The sequence below is a fragment of the Mustela putorius genome, unplaced genomic scaffold (genome assembly GCF_011764305.1).
Source record: "Mustela putorius furo isolate JIRA1106 unplaced genomic scaffold, ASM1176430v1.1 tig00000580_pilon_pilon_pilon, whole genome shotgun sequence".
In the NCBI taxonomy this organism is placed as follows: Eukaryota; Metazoa; Chordata; class Mammalia; order Carnivora; family Mustelidae; genus Mustela; species Mustela putorius.
Window position 1 is genome coordinate 4,853,299 of NW_025421423.1, and position 27,335 is coordinate 4,880,633.

Genomic DNA, 27,335 nt, shown 5'->3' on the forward strand with positions numbered 1-27,335 from the left:
ATCCATCCATCCATCCATCCATCCAACAAATACTTATTTAGTGCCTAATACATACCAGGCATTGGGACCACCACAGAGAACAAAAAAAAAAAAAAAAAAAAGCCAGACCCCATCGCACAGTTACAGTTCAGCAGGAAAGGCAACATTATAATTGAATATATGAATATATCATTACAAATTGTACAAATATATCATTACAAATTGCAATAAGAACTATGATGAGGGGCGCCTGGATGGCTCAGTGGGTTAAAGCCTCTGCCTTCGGCTCAGGTCATGATCCCAGGGTCTTGGGATTGAGCCCCCCATCGGGCTCTCTGCTCATCGGGGAGCCTGCCTCCCTTCCTCTCTCTGCCTGCCTCTCTGCCTGCTTGTGATCTATCTGTCAAATAAATAAATAAAATCTTTAAAAAAAAAAAAAAGAACTATGATGAAAGGAAAAAGTGAAATGAGATTATATTAAAGACTCACTTTACATTGGGGGTGGCAGAGGAGGTAGTCAAGAGAAGTTTCTCTTGAGGCAGCACTCGTGTTGTCCCGCTGAGGTGAATATGCAGAGCCTGAAAGAACTCACAGGTGTGACTGCAGACACTCAGACACTAACCCTGAAAAACAGAGAATACAAGAAGGGAGGTAGCAAAATATGCCCATTTCCAAAAGTGGAGGAAATGTGGAGTCTGGAAACTACAGAACACAAAATAAGAAGCTGTGAGTGTGAGAAAAGAAAGAGGCTGATCTAGGGAGCTCACAGAGAAGGAGGCATGCAAAGGAAACTCCAGCAGGCACTCGCTCCTGCCTTGTCCTGTGCAAGTCCCCCAGCTCACTCTGAGTCTCTCCCTGACTCAGCCTCCTAAGATGTGCTGCTGAGTTGGGTACGTTTAAATGCTTCATAGCAACTCAGCGTCACAAATCCCCATAGGTTCCTTTCGTTTGTCACCTGTATCTTCTCCAGCTGAAGAGATTTTCAACCCTACATTTACGGAAGGGACAACAATTGACTTCCTTTTCAACGACTTTGTTTCCACCAGAAATGTTCTGCCTTGCTGTAGCTGTGACTTAAACTCTCTTACTTCATGGAAAAGAACCACTCAGTTGGTATAATCCTGCTGGTCTGAGTCCAAACTGCAAAATGACCTTTGACCAATAGATGCCTTCACTTCCTCATAACTTTCGTGCTCTCTGATTTTCTGATACATACATAATTTAAAGTTTTCTAGTAGCTATATTTTTTAAAGTAAAAAATAAAATGAAATGGATTTTAATAACATTTTTCATCTAGCCCAATCCTGTAGACTGAATATGCCTCCTCAAAATTCATATATCAAAACCTAATCCTCAATGTTGGTATTTGGAAGGTGATTAGGCATGAGGGCAGAGCCCCTCATGAGTGGAATTTGTGTCTTTATGTAAGAGACTCCAGAGAACTCCCTTAACTCTCTGCCATGTGAGGTTATAGTGAAGAGCCTGTCATCTACAAATCAGGAAATGGGCCCTCACCAGACATCAAATCTGCTGGTGCTTTGATCTTGGACTTCTCAACCTCCAAAACGGGGAGAAATAAATTTTTGCTCTTTATAAGCTACCCGGTTTATTATATTTTGTTGTAACAGCCTGAGCGGGCTAAGGAACTAGATAGATCTGAAATACCATTTCAACATTAATCAACCTAAAAAAACCACTAAAGAAATATTTTGCCTTCTCTCTTCTCCTCTCCCTCTCTCTGTCTCTCTCTTTTTACTAAGCTTTTTAAATCCAGTGTGCATTTTTTTACTAAGTGTACATCTCAGTTGGTACTGGCCATGCTTCAAGTTCTCAATAGCCAACCATGGCTAGCGGTGGCTAGACTGGTCAGTACAGTTCTCAACTATAGCTTACTTTTATATGCTAGAAAACTCTACAAATCAAACGTATCACGGTTTTTAAACAAAAGTATGGAATGACTTCTTCCAAGCAGAATCCTGAAGATCTGGCTCATAGGAAAATGCAGGCCCTCTCACTGGGCAAAGAAAGTCCTCTGATAGGCCACGTGGTAGGCAATGCCACCAGCCTGCACCAGGCCAGGACCTGGCCGGGGTAAAGCCAAACAACCACCAGAGGCCTGATTTCAGGGGTGAGAAGACAAGCCACCCAGAACAAAAAGGTACCCCAAACACAGTGCCTTGCTGCAAAGAAAACTCTGCATTACTCTCTTCTTTAGTGCAACAGATCGCAAATGTCAGTCACAAGGCACGTTTTACCTAGACAGTTTATACGTTAAGCCATCATCAGCAAGCAGGGCATTTCTTTAAATTTCTTCATCAGATTATACAGTCAGTTTTATAAGATAGAGTAACATTGCCGGGTAATGTACAGTTTTTAAGTATCTTTCTACCATTATCTTATTTAATCCAAATATAATCAATACTCATGTACTGGGAGAAAAGGACAAGAAGGCAGTTAAGTCTTGACAGGAGTACCAGATCACATGACATCTCCTGGTTCTAATTAAATGACAGACACACGAACCGCCATTAATACAAACTTTTTTTTTCCTCCTTCTATACCAAGGTTTCCAAACTAGAGGGAAGAAAATTTTCTTAGCTCATTAGCACACGCTAACATAAAATAGGCATTACTAGGTGGTTGGGTTTTTTTTCCTGCCAGTATTCAAACAACAACCTTGGTGACCAAAGAGAAAGCTAAAAATAGGTGAAGTTCTCATTTTTAATAACATTAAAGTTGAACGTCTCTCTCAGAGAAAGTGGACATTACTGACAGTCACTTTTACTTTCATCAAGACTGTGGTTCTAAAGTATTTACTCTTGTGAAGCACGTAAGAGTGGAAAGCTTTGCGCAGATGCTATATTCGTGAGCTAGAAGCCCCTGTTTTCTCTCTGTCACCATTTCTCCATCACCTATTATTGGAGTGCTTAGACATTTTGACAAGGGTGTTATTTCACTATGAAACCTTACAAAAGGGAGGAAGAATATTTCAAAAAATATGATGAAAACATCCAAGGTCATTGTGCTCCTCATTTCTTTGCACTGAATTTATTTCCTTTTGGTATTTTGCTGTGCACGCAAAAAATTTCAATGTTGAAGAAATTCAAAAACTCCCCTCTCCCCAAAATATAAGATCGTTAAAAATCATATCTTGCCCTGGTGCCTTAATTTGTTTGAAGAAAGCCAGAATCAAATGTTTAAAATTCAGTATAAGGGCATCAGCTATAGAAATCAGATTTAATAAAAATTATGTATGATAAATATAGCACCCACAATTAAGAAGAAGATCTAGTCAGCAGAGAAGAGCTACCATCTCTTAAAATAGTTATCACCATATTCATAAAGTGTCTCGCTAATATCTGTACTTTTCCTTTGGGGCTCAGTGTATCTGGCTACATTGGTACTACACATGCACACCCATGAGCACTTGCATGCACTTTTCTGAATACATACATTTTGGAAGGCCCTGTTGACCATGGCTTGAGCAGGGAAGTACTGAAGGATTTCCTAATGGAGCTGCCCCTGAAAACAGAGAGGCATAAGGGGTTCGGGACCAGCAATCTGCAGGAAAACCATCCTTATTGTTAAATGGTGAGCAAAGCTGGGGAGTCAAGCATCCCCAAAGTTTAATTTGAGTGCATTGCCAAAATGGTAAAAATGGGAAGACAGTGAACATATCAAGACAGAATAAAATGAAACTAGCTCAAGAGCAGGTGAGTGAGTAGTAGTCAGTGTGGGAATGAATCTGGTGCGCATAGCCGGTCTGCCATTGTATCCTTTAGGCACAGGGCTGGACTGAGGAACATGTCTATTAGAGCAGTACTCTCCAAATTGAACTGGACATAGGTTTCCCTGAGAAACCTGTTAAAATGTAAAATCTGATCACTCTGATCAGTAGAGGTATTGTCAGGTAAAGACTCTGCATTTCTTGCAAGCTCCCAGGTGCTGTTGGTGCTGCTGGTCTAAGGGCCAAATACTGAGTAGCAAGGGGAGAATCCTGTCCTGAGCCAACAATGACTGCTGTAGCAACACTTTTTGCTGCTTGCATCTAATAGCAATTTTATAAACTTTCTAATCAGTGTTCTTTAGGGATCATACATAGGTAAATGGGCCAAGACCATACTTTGGACAAGCATCAGGATCTCTGCCAGCCAAGAAACTGTGTCACCAAGGAGATTATGATCTATAGAAAAAGTAAAAAGACCTTTTTGAACTTCTTCCTATTTCAGGAGTGACCCAAGATACAGAGAGTGATATAAAAATGGCCAAAGACAAAGCCTCTGTGAATCTTGAAAATGGCATGAGAGAGCCAACTCTTTAAAATGGGTTGGCTCCAAGTTTCTGCTAAACAGAAACTCCAAAAAAAAAAGTAAAACAAGAACAAAAAAAATTCCAGGAGGAATGGTAGTCAAGGAGCCTGAGTTAAAACTCTCAAGCCAAACACCAACATTAAACCTAACTTCATAGAACTGAGAGCTTTTACTTTGAATATTATCAAAAACCAATGACGCCAAGGCTGTCTACAACCTAAAAGACTTTAGGAAAGAATACGGGGGTTCCATCCCCCCTTGTAAAAAAAAGGTCATCAAATAGTAATGATTAATTTATTTTAGCATTTACTGATTCGGGCGCAACATGTGCTCTATTATCTTATTTAATTCAGCAAACCTGTATAGAGCTTCCACTCTTAACCGCATTTTGCAGGTGAGGGAGCAAGTTTCAGAGAGATCAAGTGACCTGCCAAAGGTCATTTTGCTAGTAAGAAGCAAACTAATGTTCTAAACCAAGGCTGGTTAGAATGTTTTCATAAAAAAATACTTTTTAAATTAAGAGACTATATAATTCTAAAGCCAAAATGCGATTAAAAACCGTATCTACCCAGGCTACCACGTATGGTATTTACAAACTTCCAATGAAAAGATTAAAGATTTGAAAGTGCTTGGGAAATATCTGTAGCAAAACAAGAAAGACAGAGAGACAGAAAGAAAGGAAGAAGCTGGCAAACAAAGGTACTTTGTAAACTATAAAGGATGAGTTTAGTTGCTGATGTGATTTATCATTTTTAGATCCCAAGATTGTGGACCCAAGTCAAGGCTGCAAACATAAATCAAACCTTCTTCAAGCTTCAGGAGATAAAAGGACCTCTTTGAACTCTAAACTTCAACTTTTCTTGGCCTTGGTATCACCCTGTGGTAATTTATATAAACGAAGACTAATTGTGAGAAAGATTATTTCTCTTTACCCGAGGAAAATCTCTCTCTCCTTCTCCCTCTCGCTCCTTCTCTCTCTCTCTCTCTCTCCCTCCCTTACTCCCCCACATACAATTAGATCTGAGACTTAACTTCCTCTTCTTATGAAAGCAAAAAACTGAAATCCAGGGAATAGTGATAAGCCCAAGGTCTCACTAGACAAAAGAAGAGTCAACATTTTAACCATCCATTCGACTCCTTACCATATCTTTTTGAAAGGAAACTGGAAACAAGTTATGGAATAAGTCGCAGGGACAAAAGGTACAGCATAAGAATATATAGTCAATGTCACTGTAATAACGTTGCATGGTGGCAGAGGGTAGCTACACTTGTGGTGGGCAGAGCATAAGGCAGGGAGTTACAGAATCACTGTGTTCTACACTTGAAACTAATGTAACCTTGTATGTCGACTATACTTCAAAAGGAACTGGAAGCAGGATGGACTGTATTTTCCTTCCTGGAAATACACTGCTTTTCACTCATTCATAATTTAACACGTGTTTATCAGAGCTCAACATTGAGCACGGATCACAAAGGTGAATGAGGCATAGTCTACACCCTCATGAAGCCAGAGTCCAAGACTTTCTGTGTGCCAAGCACAGCCTTAGCCACTTTGAGAACACAAAGATAAGTCGGAACCAGCTCCTATTCCCAAGGAAAGTGGTAACGAAGTAGGACCTGGGCCTACCTAGAATTGTTTGTATGGGAGACAAGTTGTAAGGAAAACTCAAAGAAGACCAGGGTTTGGGCTTCTTGTTGGGGAAAGTAACAATTCAATCACCATAGTAGATCTGAGGGGGAAAATTCGATGTGCCTAATCAAAGGTGTGACTGTGGTGGAGACTCCTGGAAATAAAGAACCCATGACTGGACAGATTGTACATACCTAATCCAGAGTTAAGCATCCTCCCAACAAAGTACATTTTCTTGGATAGGTTGTTTTTCGAGGCATTTTCTGAGAAGTTACAGGGGTTGGGACCAACAGCATTATATTACAACCAGGAAGCTATTCTAATACCATTAATGACTTTTCTGATTCATTTTATTCAATGTTTAAGAGAGCACACATGCTATCCCTCCAAAATACAATCAAGCTTCCCATTCATGTTTGGGAGCCCTCTGGGACCTTCTTCTTTTATTTCCATAAATTCCTGCTTTTCACTGTTTTCCTAGAAACAACAACAAATCCAGAAGAAAGTTCTAATTCCCCCTGCCCCTGTCCCACCTACCTACATTCACAGCTCCAAAGCCTACCTTTAAAACTTCAAGGAAGGAAATTCCAAACCTCTCTAGTAAAAGATCCTAGATCTTGACTGACGGGCTTCCATACCTTGAATTTTCTTGAGCCAGAATCCCTCCCCTATGGTTCAAGCTCATTCCTGCTTCACAAGACTTCATAAAGATAGCTGATCTTAATCCATCTCTTAATGATTAATCAAACCTAATGCTATGATCCAAGGAAGCTCTGACTTGCTCCTTGTGTTGATTTCTTCATCGGCCTTAGGCATTTCGGGGCACTTCCTATATGTCAGATCTGTGCCAGAGTCTGGAGCAGATACAAAGAGAATCGGACATGGTTCCTGTTCGAACACCTTATCTTCTAATATGAAAACCAGGCAGTAAAATAACTATAGGAACAAAGAGAAAGATGCTTAGAGGCATAAGAGAGAAACATAGATAAAGTGCTTAAGAATTTTAAAAGGAAGAGTTTCCTTTCATGTGGGGGACAAGGAGGCTCATGAGGAGGCTTTGTAGATAAAGGAGCACTGAGGTGGAGATGGAAAGATAAGAAGGTGGACATGAGGACCTGGAGACAAACAGAAACGGCCATTCCCTTGAGCCAAAAGACAGGACACCAGACTAATTCGGCTGAGAGAATTTGAGGGAAAGGTGGAGCCACCAAACGGTGGTAATACTCATGGGATCTGCACTAGGGAGAGAAAATTCTTTTTAGTCATACACGGCTGTGTGAACCCATGAGCCTTCTTCTGTCTATATCCAATCATGTGAACCTGGATTCAGAAGGAAGATACATAAGTTTTCATTTTAGTCTCAGTAGAAGAAGTCACCAGCAGGGGAAAAAAAAAAGTTTAACATGATAAGGGAGAGCAAGGTTAAGCAGATTTGCTCTTACATCAAAAGCGTATCATGGCATAGACCCTAAAGTTTGATTTACATAGCCATACCAAGAAGGTGTTTGGGTAAAATATCATCTTTTAGAATGAAGTGTTTCTTAGAAGTTACACTGAGTAGCAACAATGTATGGGGAGAATGCCAGTGTCGTCAAACAGGGCAACAAGCAAATCTTTGTAAAAAGTGAATGTCAGGAAATGATCATCCCCTTCCCCCCAACCACCGCCCTGTTTGCCAGGCTGAGTAATGTGCCCGTAAACTTTACACAATAGCATCCTCAAAAGAGGAAAAAAAAAAAAAACACAGAACAATGAAATTAGGGAAGGGTCTGGCAATCAGATTAAAGACTCATGGGTGAAAAAAAGTCCCCAAAATAAATGTGCTGGAAAACCCATTTTGCTAATCATGCCAAGAGCTAAGCCCTACTTGAACTACTAAGGATGTGTGAACCTCCCTTAATGTCATTTTCAAGAGAGTGCACCTAACAAATGCGAGTTTCCCTGGGAGAATCACAGTTGGGCAATGGCATCTTCCATTTGGTTGGTTAAAATGTCTTTTTTGTAAGTCTTTTATTTGTATAAGGGGCTTCTTTTTGTCAAGATCTGGGGTCTTTTCTCCACTTCATGCAACTCTGTATGTACAAAAGGGGGGAGACATTTATTTGGGGGGTAGAATAAAAAAAAATTAATTATCTTAAACTCAAGTCAATTTGATGGTGAATATTTTAAAACCCAGCATAGCTTATTAGGAAATCCGAATCAAGGATTCTTACAAAAGTAAATAATTTTCAGAAAACTAACCTCGGCTGTTATGAAAACAGAGTTGCATTTTCATTCAGCCAACAGATAATTTCTAACAAAATGATCCTATTTGGGAAATACTGGTGAACCTCACTGAACTCAACACAGCTAAATAAGGGGGTTTGTTTCCCGTGCCCAGGGGCAGTAGGGCAGCAAGGCACTAATCCAACTTTTTAAATGAAGGATAGTCAGGAAAACAGGTGTCTTGTTCAGAGAAAGGTATGGAACAAGGCTACACAAGACCCTATAAATTTATAAACATCGACATCTGCCTTTCTTTAAGGAAATGGAGACAGAAAATAAAGCCTTTTCATTACATGAACTGGCTAAAATGAAAAAGGGAAGAGAAACAGTAAATGTAATCAGCTCCTGCAAAAGATGATAACATGCATTTTTGTTTGAAGGTATTAGAAAAAAATGGTGTGATCATCTGCAAGCTATATGAACTCCGAAAGGGTTCAGAAGGCATGTTTAAAATGCTGGTACATATATACCTATCTCTCTCTCTCTCTCTCTCTCTCACACACACACACACACACATATGCACGCACAGCAATCTGGAATTTTGAATGCCTATGTCTTCCCTACCCTTTTCCTTAATAAATGAGTCCATGTAACCAGAAAAAACATAGATCTCAATCCAAAAATATAATTGGGTAGAGAAGAAATATCAGGAAAAAATAATACTAAAGAAAAAGGATGTCTTTATTCTTTAAAACTTTTATTCATAGATGATCTTAACTATTGCACCAAATTATGACCCCAATGAATGTTGTGTTGGCAGTGGGTAGTATCCACTTTCCCTGACTGAGGCCAGCCTACAGCTTCATTTTCTCCTTTCTCCTCATTCTGAATAATTAGAGGGGCCCTTGTATTTCAAGCCACTTGAAAGGACACTCCTCCAGTTGTGAAGAAACTATACAACTGACTTACATAAAAGAAATTTGCTGGCTTTTCTGGCTCTAGGGAGTACCGATCTGCAAACACTCCATCAGCAAAGCACAGTGTCATCCCTAGTGTCCTTCTCTTGACTGTACTCTGGATGCCAGGGCTGCTTTTCTGGTACAATAGGAAAGGAAGACAGAGTTCTCAAGAGGCCCTGAGCATCTACTGAGGCATTGTTGGTTTACCTTATATAGCATTCTTTAACTCTGTAGTAAGTGTCCTTTGGATTAAAAATACTGCATCTTCTTTGGCTTACGTGATTGTTTTGGAAAGTTTTTTGATCTTGCAAAGCCCCAAAGAGCAAAAGTCAGTCTAAGTGCCCTTGGGGGAGAATAAATTGGTCAAATACTAGAGCTGGGTCTTAATCCCTTAACAACCAGGAAGGGATTAGAAGATTGCAACTGGGAGCACCTGGGTGGGTGACTTAGCTGGTTAACCACTGGGCTCTTGGTTTTGGCTCAGGTCATGAGATTGAGACTTGGCAGTTGGCTCTAAACTTACTATGGAGTCTACTTCAAATTCTCTCTCCCTCTCCCTCCCCCTTGGCCCCTTCCCCCCTCCAAATGAATAAATAAATAAATAAATAGAATCTTTAAAAAGAAGAAGAAGGCAATCATACTTGAATGGAGCAGAACAAGAGCATGCCTAAGTTTACCAAGAGCAAGACAGAACAAATTTCATCTGCCTTCTTCTACAGAAGACCACAGATGTGAAATTTTATATCTTGTGCAGTATTTTATCTGACCAAGTGCCTCATAATATACTTATGTACTAAAAGGAGAAATACAGATTGGTTGATCATTTGGTTGCCCAAAAATCTTGGTTAATGTACCAAGGTCAACCAGGAGGGATATCTCTATTGGTGTAGAAGATTGTTTAATTAGCTTCAACTCCTAACAGCTCTCTCAGACTGTACACATGTGGCATCAACCTGGAGGGACAGGGACCTATATTTATAGAATTTTTTCCTAGTGTTTATAAGAAATTCTCTGTAATAGTAGTCTGAACCACTTTTGTAATTAAAAAAAATCATCAAATATCAGCAATTTCACATAGTTCTACGTAGGAAACCAAATCCAACATCTTCTAGTAATTCATTGGAAATTATCACAGTCTGGGGGGAGAAACTTTAGTTTATACAAGTCTGTGAAGATAATAGAAGAAGGCATTTGAAGCAGGTATCACCACTAATGTTAGTTCACAAAAAAACATTAATTGGAAAAAGGTCGATAAGCTTCAAGCACCTTTTCCTCCTTCTCTTTACAGCTGTACTCCTGAAAATGGCTTTATCCTTTTGCTTGACAGAGTAGAGGCCATTAATTCCCAGCAAACTTGAGGGTTTACCAGGCAGTACTCTAATGTTGATGATTTTCTCCATCCTCAGTTTTTTAAGGCTTCCTATAAACAGACTAAAACAAAGAAATCCTCTCTTCCTTAGAATTTAATAGCTGGAAATTCCATTTAGAGCAAAAGTGAAAACATGTAAAAGTTAATATAATCATTCCATTTGTGATTATTAGTAAAGAAATTTTAAGTGAAATCTATCAAATAGTATTGTAAATGAGGCTATGCATAAACTATTTCATATTTGTGAACAAAAGCAACTTTGTGATCTAGAAAACTGATTTTTTAACCTAGTCCATTTTAGGAAATGCAGCCCTGTATACCTTCAAAGAGCAGTATTTTTGTAATTTTTAAAAAATACATATTTATCTTAAGTCTAGATTCAAGTTGTTATAAAGATTCCATCTCACAAATCTGAATTATAATTCATAACACTCTGTCAATGAGCTCCCAAAAGACAGACCTATGTTATGATAGGCTGTGCCTTGCCATGAAATGTATTAAATATAATTTGCCCCCAATTAAAAAGAAAAAGAATTATGGCCAGATGGAATAAAATGTAAATATCCAAAATGCTAACCTATTTATAATATATGACCAATTATAGAGATGGGAAAGGGGAACTGAGAATATGTTGCCAAAAAGAAATATGACTAAAGGGAGATTTTGATAATTTTTGCTAAGTTTCTGAATTTGATAATTTTCATTGTTTCTGGACATTGAAAAAATATGAAAGTACAATTTAATGAGTCTGTAGAAAACTTAGGAGTGAAGAGATAGGAGGTAGTGAATGGATATCTATGTTATTCCTAGAATGTCCTATGTTCACAGTTTTTAAAATAGCAAAATATCTGAGGCATGAGACACTAAACACTTGAACACAGAAACCGAAGAGGATTTCTACAAACCCGAATTCTTTTCAACTGTCCTTTCTCATCCTTGTGTCTAAGAATCTGTGACTTCGGCAGAACAGTTCATTGTGGGGGAAAAAAATGAATGTGAAAAGAGGTGAAATTATGACACTGTTAATCTCCAGCCACGTATTCATTTTAGGCAGCTATTATTTCATCTTGCCTAGTTCTGTAAAATTCTCTCATAAAAGTCCCCGACTCTCACCAAAACAGTCAGGGCCTGATGGAAGAACTCCTTTTTTGAGTTTGTGACTCATACGGTTAAAACTTCACTTGCATTATCAGAGTTTCGGTTTTAAGTTCCCTTTATTATGCCCTCTGAGGATGTAGAAAGTTAGAAGTTACCCAGACATTTCAGGTAGAAGAAACAGACATGGAATAGAATAATCAGTATCAGCTATGGGTAGAAATAGAAATTACCATATAAATTATTTACCCGCCTGGTTGAATTTGTCTGCACTTAACTGAACAAGCCAACCGTGGGCAAGACACAATGCTAGGTGATTCTGTGGGTTTAAAAAAAAAAAAAAAAAAGGTCGTTTATCTATTTGTTTTATTCCTGCCTCAATTCACAATGGAAACACAAAGAAATACTTACAGTAAAATTGGGAAAATATAAGTTAAAAATAAAACAGGACAAAATAAAATATAAATAAGAATTATAGGCCAGGGAAAGAGAAGCTCAGATAGGCAAGCCTGATGACCTCACATAGACGGTAGAGTTTACTCCAGTCTTCCAGAATGTCACAGCGAAATGGCGTTATTATTTGCAATGTTGAAATGTAGCTATCGCTCTAGAAAAGGAAACCTTTTTTTAATCACTTACCTCTAAAACAAATATCTCTAAATTGAGGAATGTGATGTAATGCTCTTAACCACAGTGCTAATTATTTTCTATTTTTCCTCAGCCCTCAATCCACTCTCTGCCTTTCTCTCTGCTCTGTGCTCAGGAGGCTCACCCCGCAGACCGTCCCTCCCAGGCTTCTTCCTGGCGGACTCCAGGTTGGGTTCGGATGGAGACTGGCACTCAGCAGAAGAGAGAGGTTGAGGAATCCCTGCCCTGCTCCTCTCTGCTTTGGTCACATCTCTGTTAGAGGCGGCTTGTATTCGGGACTGCAGCTCTGTTGAATAACGCTTGCCATGACCCTAATAACACACCAGCCCCAAATGGTAAGAGCTTCCCACTTTGTTAAACTCTGGCTGCCTCGACACTTTTTGTTAGTTCTCTAAACTCTTAGCCACACTTTGCTGTCCTTGAACACTCGTCCCTTGAAGGAATGCCACAGCTTCCCTTCCAAGACCCTGAGTGATACAGCTGAAATGTGTATTTCAAAAGCCTCCTTCTCGAAAGAAAGGTCAGAGCATAACCATCGCCCTCAAACACATCTCAGTCAAAGCACCTCTACAAGAGTCAAGAAATTATTGTTCAAATACACCAAAACTAACAGTCTACAACAGTGCTATCCAGTAAGACTTTCTGAAGTAATGGGAATGTTTTAGATCAGTGTTGCTCCATATAGAAGCCATTAACTCTACGTGGCTTTTGAGCTTCTAAAATGTGGCTAATGAGATGGGGGGGGAAAAACAATGGAATTTTAAACTTTATTTCATTTTAATTAACTTACATTTAGGTGGCCACATGTGGCTAGTGGCTACCCTATTGCACAGGACAGGTCCGTATGAAGCCAAAACCTAGAGACTATCCAAATATATGGCATAAAAGTAAGTACGGTCCCTGCTGATCAAGAGCCTATAGTCAGTACTGATGAGTACAGCAGGAGGAAAATTAAGGTCAGTATAATAAAAAGGATAGAAAGTCTAAAAGAGGAAAAATTCCTACCAATCACAGGTATCAAGAAAATCTTCACAGAGGATATTGAGATGTGCCTGGACAATTGAAGAGATTTTGTATTAGCTTTCTATTTCTGCTAACAAACTACCACTCACTTAGTGGCTTTAATAGAACACAAATTTATTATCTCACAGTTCTGTAAATTAGAAGTCCAACCTGAGTCTCCCTGGACTAAAATCCAGTGTCAGCAGGACTACATTCCTTTCTGAAGGCTGTAGGGGAAAATCCATTCCCTTGCCTTTTTCATTTCTAGAGACCAACATTCCTTGGCTCGGGGCCCCCTTCATTCATGCTTCAAAGCAGCAACATCTCAGCTCTTTGTTGTCTTTCTTCCATAGAAGAATTGTCCCTGGGACCACAAACAGGAAAGGTTCTCTGCTTTTGAGGACCCATGTGATTACATTGGGTCTGCCTGGATAATCTAGGATAATCTCCCTATCTCAAGATTTTTGACTTAATCACACCTGCAAAATCCCATTTGTCATGTTCACAGATTCCAGAGATTAGATTATGGGTCTCTTTTGGGGGCCAGTGTTCTGCATACCAAAATCTACCAAAGATTTTCTACCACAAGGGTTTGGAGATGAAAACAAAGGTACAACCAAGAGGAGAGGCAGGGCAAGAACAAGGCAGACCAACAAGAATGGGCAAAATAATCTCTAGAATCTGTGAACCAGCTCACCTGATTTACCAGCATCCTCCCTTCCTTCTGTAAGCCTTATTGTAAATGCTGGTACTCAGGGCCGGTGGTAGGCTACCCTGAAACATCTGTTCCCATCTACTTCCGCCAGATGAGTTGTATGCCTCCCATGAGCCAGCTGTGTTTCTTGCTGAACCTATTTAGGCCAGATGTAACTGTCATTGTAACATATAATTTAATTAAATAGTACATAAACCAATATGACATGAAAAGAGACTTGTTGTTTCCATGCAAATGAAGTTGAATGTTTTGAAAGGACTCCTTAAAGGTAAGGGGCTAAAAACTTGTGCTAACAATATAGATGTGGCCACAACAACTACAAAGATTTTGGAGAAAATAGTAAAAATCCACAAAGATCTATAATCAGATTGTCTTTTAAATAGGTTTAATATATACTATGCATTATGAGTTCGTTTATGCAAGAAATGTTAGAAAGAACTTCAGTAATATGACTCACACTTGAAGAAATCTTCTGTCCCAAGGTGCCTGGATGGCTCAGTGGGTTGAGCATCTGACTCTTGATTTCAGCTCAGGTCACGATCTCAGAGTTGTAAGATCAAGCCCCAGTTTGGTTCCACACCTCCCCCTCTCCCCGTCTCTCTCTCAAACAGACAAAAAAGAAATGTCCTATCCCTTCCTCAAATGAATATACAATATATCTTCTAAGTATAAAAATAAAATGTTTGAGGTATATGTAATTTTTATACTTATTTTTCTAGAGAGAGAGAGAGCACAAGTAGGGGAGGGGGGCAGATGGAGAGAGGGAATCCCAAGCAAGCCCCACACGCAACAGGAACCCCTCAGGTCAAGACCTGGGCCAAAATCAAGAGTCCCATGCTTCACCCACTGAGCCAGGCAGGCACCCCTAAGTTTATACATTATTAAGTCCTCTTTCGATGACTTCTTCCAATAAACTAGTTAACTAAACACGTTACAAGGGAGGACTTCTGTTGTATTTTAAAAAACAGAGATGGTACAATCACAGATGAAGGGAGAATGGAAGGAGAAAACACCATCAGTACAGGTCAAATAGACACGGAGAAGGATTGCCAATGTCACACTGAGGAATCCGGATACTCCAACATGCAATAAGGGAAGAGTAAAAGGATGCTGTTCTTGTTATTTGATAGTAAATGCTTTTGAGCAAATCAAAGGACATGCTAAGATCTTCCTTTTGTGAAATTAATCTGGCAGCTAGCAGGCACCCTGCTTCCAGTCCCCCAGAAGTCCAAGTCATTCCTCCCCTAGCAAAGGCCACTGGACTCCCACTCACAAGCTGAGTCTTGCCCCCTGGGCTCTAGATCTGTGCTATCCAATAGGGGAGCCACTAGCCATATATGGCTATGAAGTGCTCAAATGTGGCTAGCCCAAATTGAGATGTGCTATAAATGTAAAATAAACCCAGATTTCACAGACTTAGTATGAAAAAAAGAATATAAAAATCTGATTAATAAATGTCTTACTGATGGCATGTTAAAACAATAATATTCAGTATATGTTGGGTTAAATAAATCACATTATTAAAATTCATTTTGCTTATTTTTGTATACATTTTTAAAAATGTGGCTACTAGAAAATTATGGAAAAGTATATATGTAGCTCAAATCTGAGACCTGCATTATATTTTTCTTCTGGACAGCAATGCTCTAGTGTTAGATCAGTCCTGGCATGAGATCGAAAGTTTAAGCCACCAGGTCCCCAAGCCCAATGCTTTGGGACCCACATTCCCATAACTGGATGTCTAATTTGAAATCAAGAGTCTCTGCCTCAGTCTTCTTTATCCACCTTGAGACGCAGTCTGGTTTCCCTGGTTTCTGCCTTACCATGCATAAGGCTCTTCTCACTTCCCATCATTCCCAAACCTGTGTTTCCTCCCTCTAGTGACTGTTTGCTTCCCCTGGAGAAGCTGAGACTTCTGGGAAGGTGGAGACCAACAACAGGGCATTGAATCTGGTGGTTAGGGGATCATTACTGACCTTCAAAGGAAAGACCGTATCAACTGTTTGAGTGGACAGCTGAGCAGTTGTCATGACTGCCACACCAATGATGTCATAGGCATGAAGACCAGAAGAAGAACCAGCAATGATGACAAAAGCCCTTGGACATCCCTGACCCAGGCTTCATCGACTGGTGTAACTAAGACTTAATAGGCCTCCTGCCTCTTATTTATTAGTCTGAAGTAGAGTGTTATCCAAGTGCACCCTTTTATTTTTATTATTTTTTTAAATCCAGTGGTCTTTCATTTGAATGCTTTCTCTTTCATCTTTTTTTTTAATTTATTTTCAGCATAACAGTATTCATTATTTTTGCACCACACCCAGTGCTCCATGCAATCCGTGCCCTCTCTAATACCCACCACCTGGTTCCCCCAACCTCCCAGATTGTTTTACAACCTCCCTTCAAACCCCTCAGATTGTTTTACAGAGTCCATAGTCTCTCATGGTGAAGTGTACCCTTTTAAAAAGGATCCTGTTAAGACAGTTAGGGATCATGATAAGGTTAAAAAGAAAAGAGATAACTTTGCAGTCCTAGGACTATATTCAGAAGGGAGAGCCCCCCCATCACTTCACCCTCATGCAAACAATGCTGAGTACACCCTGATTTATTTGCCCATCCAGGGAACTGGCCATATTTTTTTCCCTAAAACTCTGGAAGGCAATCTTTGTGGTCATGTTGTCTACGGACATGACCTGGGAGAAAGCATCTGATTCTGTCTCAGAGGCAGTTCTAATTCTCCAGGGTGCAGGGGAATCTCACCATAAAATGTTTCAAGACAATAGGAGCACATACCTATCTGAGGATATGAACATGTACATCTGTCTCATGTGTGTGCTCATGTTTTTATGCGTGTGAGCATTTTAGCTGAGCTCATGCAATAGGTACCTAAAAATATGGCACACACAAAAAATCAAAACTTACTCACTATGACAATAATGTCAATGAAGTTGGATAGGTACATGTTTCTTTTCTTTTTTTTTTTTTTTTAAGTTCTACGTTAAACTGTATAACATCTTACATTTTCATCCTGAGGTATTTCACAACTTCTGGTTTAAAAAAAAAAAAAAAGATTCCTTCTAGGAGTACCCAGTGGTGTTAAGCATCTGACTCTTAGGTTCAGATGATGATCTCAGGGTTCTGAAATGGAGCCATCAGGGTCTGCACTCAGCTGGGAGTCTGCTTGAGGATTCTCTTTCCCTCTCCTCTGTCTCTCCCCTCTCTCTCAAATAAATAAAAATAAGTCTTTTAAAGAAAAAAAACTGCTTCCTTCTGATTTTTCAGATTGTGAAGTGCTCGATGATTTTGCTATTATAGTCTGGAATAATTTAAACTTCTAGCATTCTGGTTCTCAAAGAGATCTCCCTGCTGACCAAATGGAAGGCAGTACGAGTGGTAAAAAGAGTCCTAGGCAATAAGCTAGAAGATATGGGTTCCAGCCGGAGCTCCACCCACTGTGAATCTAGGCAGGACCCTTCACACCCCTTAGTCAATTTCCTCATTTATAAAATAAGACTATTAATCCTTGGCCTGTCTTTCTCATGAGAGTTTAAAAAGAGTATCTGAGAATTGGTTTTATAAACTTTAAAGTGCTAAGTAGAGGAACGAATGGGTTTTATTATCACTACAATTGTTAAACTATGTCTCAGACCTAAGAAGGAGCTCCCGTGCTCAGTTCCTTGCTATAGCAAGTCGGGAAGGAAAGTATAGGATTCCGGCACACAGACACCTGTCCTGTGACTTCATTCATGAAATTCAGGGTAGAAATTTAAAATGTTTCCCTAGATTCCATTAGAATCACATTGGCTTCAAAGGAGGTAAAAGTCGAGATGTAACAGAAATTTTTATTCTGATTTGTTCTGAAATACAGGTTTTCAATCATCATGACTCCTTAAATTAGAATGGGTCTGCAAAAATAGATACATGCAAACATTTTTGCCTAAAATTTTTTCATGTAAGAGTATGCAGCCTGCTATGTAATGTCACACATTAAAATAACACTGGCATAGAATGGGAGTAAAATCCTTTCTCTGGAAATAAGCATATGTTATTAAAATTATGTATCATTTGTAGCCAACTACTAGAAAAGAAGCCACATTGCAGAGTTTCATTTTCAGACCTGGAGGACTGTGACATTGTGCAGTAGGCATAGGATGAGGAGGCAAGGGACTTGGGTTCTACTTCCTGATACTCCACTGGTGAAGCTGGGGACGCAAGTCAGGCATTGACTTCCATGAGCCGTAACATCCTCATGTGTAAAATGGATTAACAGCACATGCCGACTTGCCTGTTTCTCATAGAGTTCTTGGAGGGATCAAGTGAAAGGATCTACAAAAATGGCTCTATAAATGATAAAATGGTGTAGCAAATAATTAAGAAAATAAGCTTCATAGAAAAGTTCTTATAGCATGGATGCCGGGATGCCTCTGTTGTTAAGCATCTGCCTTCGGCTGGGGTCAAGATCCCAGGGTTCTGGGATCAAGTCCCACATCAGGCTCCCTGCTCAGTGGGGAATCTGCTTCTACCTCTCCCACCCCCGTTACTTGTGTTCCCTCTCTGGCTGTGTCTCTTCTCTCTGTCAAATAAATAAATAAAATCTTTTTTAAAAAAAAGTTCTTATAGCATAATATAGCTGTTCACCAGTTTCTTTATCATATGTATAACACACAGAGATATACTGGTAATTCTGTTTTTCATACATTAGCTTTAACAATGTTATAATAAAAAGAAAATTATAATAACCTTGACCTTAAAACAGCTAAAGGAGAGTTAAATATGCTCTTCATCCATCACTCCTCTCCAAAGTTTAACAACAGAGCTCACCATCCCCCAAAAATACAAACTTTAGGTATTCTGACTACGTTGTATACAGAACAAGCCACAAAAATTGCCATTATGAAATTAATAACAACAGGACGAACAAGACCTTTTAATGTGTAAAAGAAATCCTATAAACACAATGCATTTAGAGAAAGATAATTAAGAATCTAACAGCATATAATACAGAAAATGGTGTCCTTGAAAACTCAACACAGCCATAAGTAACTCTTAGAGGAAAAAGTCAGGATGTTATTCATCTAAAATTAAAGAAAATCAGCTGAATATTTTAAAGGATAAAAAGGCAACCCAAACAAAAACAAGAAAAGGAAAAATAAAATTAAACAAGCATACTGGAAAATTGAACAGATGTGTAATTGAAAAATAAAATCATGATCTGACTTGCTAAAAACAGATAGATCAACAGCAAAAATTTAATCAAAAGTAAAATGCAAATAAATTAAATAGAAGTGAGAAAGAATACTAATCAAAATACAAAATAAAATGAGTGAATACACAGTTGTATGAAAATGAATCTCAAGTAATGAATAATTTCTTTTTACAAAATGTGACAAACAAAAACTGAAAAACAAATGGAAGATAAGATCAAAGAGAGCAGAGGGATTATATGAGTTTATAGATAAATTATCTAAAATGATCAGGGAATAATATCAATGTATTATAAACCACCTTTGAACATAGCAAAAATGATAAGACCATAAGTAAACTATGATCTTGGCTCTACAGCGTGATAAAGATAATAAAAAAAAGTTACAGGCCAATTTCACTTATTAATATGCATTCAAAAATGATAAACAAAATATTAGCAAAAGAATTCAGCTCTTCACTACAAAAAAAAACCCAAACAAACAAGAAACCAATGAACAAGTGGGAATTGTCATAGGAATTTAAGGAATATTCCACATAAGAAATAAGAAAAATTATCAAAACAATATACCACATTAATAGTGTAAATAATAAGAACTACATTTAAATATATGCCCAAAGGGTTTCCAAAAAACATTAGAACTTATTTAAAAGTTTTAGACATAAAATATAGGAATAGAAAGCTATTTCCCTTTGACTTCACAAAATGTTATTAAATCCTTACTATGGGAAAAGATATTCAATGCAAAGGACTATCTACTTAAAACCACAAGCGAGCATTCTGTGTAACTGAGGAAAACATTACAGGTATTCTAACACCAGAAAATAAATTTAAATGCCATTGTCACTGCTTACTAATTAATACTGCATTTTAGTTTCTCACAAATGCAAGGATACTTAGATAATTTGAGATGTTAGAAACAAAAAAGAAAATGTTAATTTCCAATAATTGATTGTATACAAAATTTTTTAATCAACCATAACATTACCAAAGTTATTAAAGGAGCTGGACAAAGTAGTCAGTGATAAAATAAAGCACACACCTATAGTATTTCTCGATACCATTTCCATATCATTAAAAGTAGTCAGAAATTAAAATAAAAACAGTGTATTCATATCAACAACAAAAATGTAAAATAGAAATTTTAAAGTACAATTTATGTTAAATTGTGAATTAAAATTCCAAAAGAAAAGAATAAATATCATAAGAATGGAAACCCAGGGTGCATGGGTGGCTTGGTTAAGCAGCCGACTCTTGATTTTGGCTCAGGTTCTGATCTCAGGGTCTTGAGATGGAGCTCTGCACTCAGTGGGGAGTCTGTTTCAGGATTCTTGCTCTCCCTCTGCTCCTTCCCCCTGCTTTCTCTCTCTCTCTCTCAAATAAATAAATAAATCTTAAAAAAAAAAAAAAAAAAGAATGAAAATCCTCTAAATCCTCTACAGGTCAATCTGTATATTAGAGCAACTTGAAAGTGAACCTCAACTATTCCTAATATAACTTGAAAAATTATTTTTAAATTCATTTGCAATGGAATTCCTTTTTAAAGTGGAAGCAAATCAGCAATCTCTGATGTAGTTACTTCCAGCAGCCCAGTAAAATTACCAAGAGAGGAGAAGTCCAAAATTAAAAACAAGTCTGAAAACTGAGACATGCAGCAAGCTGGTTGCCAGAATCTGAGAGGAATTTTCAGTATCTACAAGACCTATGGAGCTGGATTGAGAAAGACAACCAGTGGCTTCCTTCTGCTTCAGAACACCAGTAATAATAAATAAAAGGTCCAAACGATGTGAGATAAAATATGAAGGCACTTGTCTCTCATTCACAATCTTTTCCCTGGCTCAGAAAACTAGGATTAGGGCCAATCAGATTGTTGAGCATCTATTCCTCTGATATTATGATATTCCTTTTCTATGACTTTTCTTTCAACCCTCTCTTCTTTCCACATTCATTCAGAGAAGGTACTTCTAGGAAAAGATTGCTAAAAGGGGGAAATGATATTTCACGAAGAAAGCAAAACTAACAGTGATTGCATGCTGGAATGGAAATTCTTTCCTAGGAAAGAACAGTAAGCAGGTGCAAAAAAGAAAGAACCCTGACACTCTACAGCTCTTTTGGTGGACTTTAGCTTGTCTTTTATTCCATTGTTTCAAAAGCATCAACAAACCAGAAAGAGAAAGCAGAAGATAGCACTTTGGTGAGCAGAACCGCACTACATGAACACTGGACAAATACCTAGAATTGGGCTCAAATTTGCATGCAACCAACTGTAGATCTAAGAAAGTATTTGGCATAGGAAACAGAAGAAGAAGCTGTGCAATCTCTCTTTTGTAAAAACCTCCATATGATACCTCTCTTGTAGGAAAGTGAGTAAATAACATACAAATATATAACATGAGACTTATAAAAAATAATGCAGAAGAAGTCTATTATCCTAAAAATTAAAAGAAAAAAGGTTTTGAAAATAATCTTCTGCAAGAAGCAGAAGTCATCATCAGAAAATTTTCTGTGATATTTTGTTCCAGTGCAAAAACTAGGTTTTTGAGAATCAGAGAGTAATAAAAAGGAGGAAAAGAGTAAAGCATGACAAAAAAAAAAAAAAAAAAAAAGAAAGAAATTTAAATCTCACCACAATCATTCATTCAGGAAATTGGCATATCCTCCCAAATATTGCCCAGCCCAGTTGATTTTATTAGGTGCGTTTTTTTAAAGAAGGCTCCATGCCCAGTTGAGAACCCAACTTGGGTCTTGAACTCATGATCCTGAGATTAAGACCTAAGCTGAGATCAAGAGTCAGATGCTTAACTGACCGAGCCATCCAAGTACCCTGATTTTATAAGTGCATTTTGCCAAGCTTTCAAGAAACAGATCATCTTTATCTTATGTGAGTTTTTCCAAAAATACAGAAAATAAGATAAAACAATTTAAATCACAATCTGAGACTAATATAATCAAGCTTTAAAAATGGATGAAATTGAAACAAGCAAATAAAAATGCTGGCCTGGTGCCTCTACAAATATAGATGCAAAAATTCTATGGAATAAAATAAAATAAAATATAAACTTAACTGAATTCAAAAATATATTTTAAAATTGTATATCATAATCATAAGGATTTTTCCCTAGGAATGCAAAAGAAATCTATCATTGTAACTCAAAATACTAAATAACTAAAAAAAAAAAAAAAATCATGAGTATTTCAATGGATTTTTAAAAAGCATCTAGCAGAGACTGACTTCCAGAATGATGAATTAAGAACCTCTGAATCTTCCTCCATAAAAGCAACAAGAAAACCAGGGAAGAAATGGAGGGGAGGTACAAAATCAACTTTTTCAGAACTCTGGAGATTAACCAAAGATGTACAACAATCTAAGGATGAGTTTATTTCCATGGTAGCCTTGGAACCAACCTTGAGATCATGGTAGATAGGAATACCAGCAACCTTGCACTGACTAGAGAAGGCTGATGTGTTTGGGGCTGCTCAGAAGCCCCAGATCCAGAGAACTGTTGCCATTAAAACTGTCTGGCAGTTTCCCTAGTAAGCCCCATTTGCAGAGCTTATCTTTATAAAACCTGAGTCCAAGCTTGCTCAATGAAAATGGCCTTTTCCCTGAGGTATTTGTGTAAAACACTCAGTGGACACCATTTAAAATGGGGCTGCCTATAGTGTTGATAAGAGTAGGGACCAATAAGAAGGTAACCTTAAAAACATCAAAAAAAGAAAAAAAGAAATCACACCAAAATCTGGTTCTGGTCCATAAGGGGCTTTGAAAAGCTCCAACATATTCCTGTAATCCAGAAAGCCACGTGTACATACATAGCAATGAACACGCCCAGGAAAGACCTCATTTATCACCTCTGACCTGAGACGCTGTGCAAGCAGGAAGTGAAGGCTAAGACAGAGTTGTAAACTACCTGCCTGAATGCTGAAGGAATGCCCAACACACAAATAGAGTCCATTAGTGAAGGCTTGAAATATTATTGGTAAAACATTTAAGGCAAAGAACGAAGGAAAACTCCTAATAAGAGACATCAAAGAAGATTCAAGTAAAAGGAGTGCTATGCCAGGTTCACAAAGAGATGACTAACCTCATCGATTCTCCCCACTTCATCTATGATCACAAAGAACATTTCAGCTTTTTAAAAACATTTAAACAAACCATACAAACCTGAAGTTATAAAAGTCCTCAAATAGCTTGTAAAACTTTGAAAAAGAAGAGAAGAGAGGGAGTGATTTTCTCCTACCAGAAATGACATACTAAAAATCTACTATAATTAAAAGAGTAGGGGACTGGTGAAGGTCAAAAAGGTCAATGAAGCCAAATGGAGAACTCAGAAATAAACCCATGTATGTATAGAAACTTGGTATATGATAAAGAAGCATTTTAAAATAAGGAGAAAATAATTTATCCAGATGGTACTGGAAAGAATGGCTCGCTATAGAAATAAAGTTGGACTCCCCCTGCCTGACATCATTTACAAAGGCAAACTCAGAATGGATGAAAGACCTTCCTGTATGAGGTAAAATGGTAAGGCTAGCAGAATAAAACATGGGAATAGCTTTGTCACCTTAGGGATATGAAAATCTTCCTTAAGATCCATAATGTACAAACTATAATATAAAAATATATATACATATATGGTTAGATTTTACCATATCAAAATAAAGAATTTCTTAGGGATAAATCTGAAAGAATGTAAACAATGCTTAATACAAAACACTATTGAGGGAAATGAGGGGGAAATAAATGGAGAATTACACCCCATTGAGGTTGTAAGATTCAATTTTGGCAAGGGGTCAGCTCTTCCTCCACTGATCTATAGATTTCAGCAATCCCAATAAAAATTCTAGTATGCTTTTTTCTAGATATTGTCAACTCAATTCAAAAATTCATATAAAAATGCAAAGGACCTAGACTGGCCGAAACAAATTTGAGAAAGAAGTACAAAGGTTGAAGATTAACGTGGCCTGATTTAAAGACTCATTATAAGCTATAGCAATCAAAATAGTGTATTATTGGTGAAATGATAGAGAACTAGATCAATGGAACAGAAGAGAGTCCAGCAATGGGCCCATACATTCTAGGCAATTAATTTTTAACGAATTAGATTTAGAGGCAATTCACTGGAGAAAGGATCACGTTTCAACCAATGGTGCTATAACAATGAAGTATTTATATTTTTAAGATGATCTTTGACTCATATTTCACACTGTATTCAAAAACTTAGTAAAAATGGATCATAAATATAAGTGTGAAACCTAAGTCTATAAAATTTAGAAAAGAAAATATAGGAGAAAATCTCTGTGACCTTAGTTTAGGCAAATATGCCTTATATAAGAAAACAAAAGCACATTTTTCCTAAAAGGGAAAAATGCTAACTTAGACTTCATCAAAATTCAAAACTTCTTTAAAAGACATTGTTAAGGGAATGAAAAGACATATCACAGACTAGGAAAATATCCTTGCAAAGCACTTATATTAGAGCACAAATACAAGTATACAGAAATACAAGCATATTTTAAACATAAGTATATATAGGATATGTAAATGCAAAATCTATATGAATACAATATATGACAAAGGACCTCAACCTAGAGTATATTAAAAAACTCAGAATTCAAGGAGCACCTGGGTGGGACAGTCGATTAAGTGGCTGTCTCTTGGCCTTCGGCTCAGGTCGTAATATCAGGGTGGTGAGATCAAGCCTCATGTAGGCTCTGTACTCAGCAGAGTCTACTTAAGACTCCAGGGAGACAACACAGAGAGTTTTAGAAGAGGGGGTGCGGGGGGATGGGTAAGCCTGGTGGTGGGTATTAAGGAGAGCACAGATTGCATGGAGCCCTGGGTGTTATATGCACAATGAATCATGAAACACTACATCAAAAACTATGATGTACAGTATGGTGACTAACATAACACAATAAAAAATAAAAATAAAAAAAAATTTTAAAGACTCTCTCTCTCTCTCTCCTTCTGCCCCTCCTCCTTGCTCACTCTCACTCTCTCTCAAATAAATAAACAAATCTTTAAAAAAAAAAAAAACCTCAAAATTCAAAAATAAGAAAATAAAGAACTCAATTTAAAAATGGGCAAAATATTTGATTAAAGGAGGTATGTAGAGGGAAAATAAGCACATTAAAGGATGTTCAGCATCAGTCATTAGAATAAATGATACCAGCCCTTATCTATTAGAATGGCTCAAATTAAATAAACTGACCACATCAAGTATTTGTAGGGATGTGGAGGAACTGGAATTGTCATAGATCCTGCTGATCTGAGTGTGAAATGCTACAACCACTTGGGTAAAGAGTTTGTCGGTTTCTCATACAGTTTGTCGGTTTCTCATACAACCATATGCACTTTATTTGGGGGAGAGGTGTGAGTGTGTGTGAGTGTGTGTGTGTGTGTGTGTGTGTGTAGAAACTCTATCTATGCTGAGTCTATTAAAGCTTATTGGTTTTGATCACCACATAATATTTTATCATACCATCCAGCATATCTCATTTACTCATTCTCTGCAGGAAGAAAGTCAAACATACCTTCAACTTTCTACTACATACTTCTACAGCTTCCTTTTGTCCCTTTGTAGGAATTTACATCCTGGAGTGGGATTGCTGAACCGTAGGATGTATGCACACTAAATACTGTTATCTTGCTTTCCAGGACAGCTGACAAGAGTAAATTCCAACCAGTAGTGTACAAGAGTTCCCGTTTCCCTTCTTTTTGATCATTGCCAAATGGCGATCTTTTAATTACATAATTCTTTCTACACTTATTACTTGGCATATAAGGGAGAGCTTTTCAATCTCCACCTGTTCATTTTTTATTCATTTATTTATTTAATCAGTGTGGGCTCATGGATTTCTAGTTTATTCAAGGGATTATAATCAATCAAAATCATTATTTTGATATTCATATTGTCCCAGAATGGGAAGCACTTCAAGCTGGTACCTGTGTCCTTTTGAGTAGTCCCCATCATTTTTTTAATAGACCTTTTTTTTTTTTTTAGATCAGTTTTAGGTTTCTAGAAAAGTTGAGCAGGAAGTACAGCGAGGTCCCATATATCCCTCTCCGCACAGTTTCCCCTTGAGGTCAGGTAATGAATTAAATTCACCCTTGAGTCCTCAGCACAGTGGTCGCCACATAGTAAGTACTCATTATATATTCAAAGAAGAAATAATCAATTCATAAATCCAGCCTGAGATAAGTTACCACCCCTCAAGTTTTCAGAGATTCTAAATATCCTAATAAACCATAGAGGGATAAACACATTCTCAGAAATGGAATTTTTCCAGCCTTTTGTTGCCAAAATGTTGCCTCATATAGGCTTTATATTGAAACAATAAACTCCACACTCCATCTTATGCTTGGAGAGATCTTCACAGCCTGAGATCCTTTCTATCATCCATCCCTCTACTCACAGAGAGAAAAACATAGTGTTTGGAGCCATTTCCCCATTCCCTGAAAATGTGTCCCATGCATGTCATCCCTAATTTCCACATATCACAAAATCACATGCTCATAGAGCCAGAGTTAGAATATTCAAAAAAACTTTTGCATTCACCGTTCTGTAGATGGGACAATTGAGGCCTAAGAAGGTAAAATTACTTCCCCAAGGTCGTAAGGCAGAGGAGCTGCAGCACTAACTCAAAGTCTGTTGGTTCCTAATCATTAGTCATCTTACTGATGTTACTACAGTAATAAAAATTAATTCTCCCACCCACACAGAAGAGCCTTTCCACCACCGGTTCACTTATAAATTGTCCCAGGATCATTGTTAATAATGATTACTAAGTATGAGTAAGTCTGGATACTAAGTAGTAAAATAACAGACAACCCCCCCCCCGCAACACACACACACACACACACACACACACACACAGATGTTGCTACTAATACAAAACTAAGTGACATGGTTGACCAGTGTCCCATCTAATCAATAGGTCCCTTTGGTTTGTTTTCGTTGTGTGTATGTGTGTGAGTGATTTTTCTCCTCCAATTTCTATTAGCCCTGTACAAAAGGGGAAGTTGGGAATGTGAAGGCTCCTATTGTTCTGCAGGCATGTGACTCTTGTCTAAATGGCATCACAGCCGTTCAGACACTGAAAGGAAAGCAAATGTGCGTATATCTATCACATTACATAGGGAAACCAATGTAGGCTGAGTTGCATGTCACCAAATGCCCCACATGTGACATACAGGGAAAATGACATAATCCAAGGATT

The 27,335-nt window shown here is 37.9% G+C and overlaps 1 long non-coding RNA gene across 1 annotated transcript in view; it reads right to left on the bottom strand.

Annotated features, from left to right (window-relative positions):
* Nucleotides 1-470: 470 nt before the first annotated feature.
* LOC101692213 overlaps nucleotides 471-27,335 on the bottom strand; it is a 101,626-nt gene continuing 74,761 nt past the window's right edge. Inside the window, exon 3 of the long non-coding RNA XR_006607189.1 lies at nucleotides 471-602. This is a non-coding gene — a long non-coding RNA (uncharacterized LOC101692213). The remainder of the gene's footprint in view (nucleotides 603-27,335) is intronic.